Source organism: Porites lutea, chromosome 9 (genome assembly GCF_958299795.1).
Source record: "Porites lutea chromosome 9, jaPorLute2.1, whole genome shotgun sequence".
In the NCBI taxonomy this organism is placed as follows: domain Eukaryota; kingdom Metazoa; phylum Cnidaria; class Anthozoa; order Scleractinia; family Poritidae; genus Porites; species Porites lutea.
In genome coordinates, this window is record NC_133209.1 from 25,573,695 (window position 1) to 25,575,159 (window position 1,465).

The following is a 1,465-nucleotide window of genomic DNA, read 5'->3' on the forward strand; positions in this document are numbered from 1 at the left end:
TTGACCACTTAGCGAAAGTATGTGTCCCACACCATAAAAACTTTTGTAAAAAATAGCGAACGGTGATGGCTTTTCTTGTTCCGAACATACCAATGCCAACTCTGGCAAGTTTACTCATTTGAAGGTGCTCTCTTTCCAGCGTTGTTTATGGAGGTTCGCCAAGATTTTGGAGAAAGCAAAAGTTTTCGTCTGGACGTGCGATCCCTTCGCCCCAAACATGCGCAGTAGCGACTGGGAACGAGTCCCCAGGTGCTTAGATTGCTTAGCACGGTGTGTCGGCAGCATAAACTTTGTGAGTTGCAATAAAGCTCTCGCGATGCGATTACGCTGTTAAAAACGTAGTTAAAACAGCGTGGAACCCGATATTGAGGCCACTAACGAGTTGTTATCAAATCTTCTCACATGTAACAAAATGCAACGACACTCGGGTATTTTGCAGAACGCGACACGGCCGCCAAACGCCGAATGACTCTGTTTTGAACGTTAAGTGATTTATAGGGCCAGCTAACTGAGTGAATCAAGTAACAGTTAGTTCAGATCACCAGTCACCTTGTCGAAATGACCTTACGAACTTGATTCACTCAGTTTCGAAACCTTATAAATCACTAAACTTCAGCAGGAGTCATTCGGCGTTGTTCAAAATACCCCCCAAAAAGGCAGAAAGTACGTAGCATGATTGATTTTTTTTACAAAAAAAGAAAGAAATATTGAATTTTGCTCATTTCAATTTGGAAACACAAGCTATTAAATTATTCAAAACTCTAGAATTGCATTTACACAATGACTCAGTGGTGTATCATTGAATTACACGAAATAAGACTCAGAAGCAATAGAATGACCATATTTGATTATTAAGTGAATCGATCAAGAAGTCAAAACAGCTAATTCCAGCTACGCAGCGTCTTGTTTCTTCAAAGTGCAGAAATAAAGTTTTTCCAAGAGACTTGCGCTTTATTTGTGCATGAAAAAGAAAAAAAAAATGTTGTTTGAAATATAAACCCGGACTCCGCCGTCTATAGTTAACACAAAACAAATTTACACATATGCAACTAGCCGAGGAACTACAATAAAAAATTATTGGATTTAATCTTAATCATCATGAGTAAATTTCTGAGATGTTAAACTGATATAATAACCACTGTTTCCATAAACTGAGTAAAGGAAAACATTCAGATTCGATCCTTGCAGTCTCGTTCAAATGGACTGAAATTGACAAAGTTCATTGACCCTAACGATTACAAAAATAGCTCACCTTTTTTAGCGATAATATTTAAAATCCTCGTCTTTGCTTCTTTTCTTCTTAAGTTCTCGGTTTTTTTATCTTTAGCCAGGCTGAAGTTTCTCTTCTTAAGAGGATTCTGAAAAACAGAACTGGAACAATGATGGGATAATACATTTTCTCATGAAATTTAACGGCTCCCTAGCAACCGCAAGTGATCAAAAGGGCAGCGAAGAAAAATCTCGG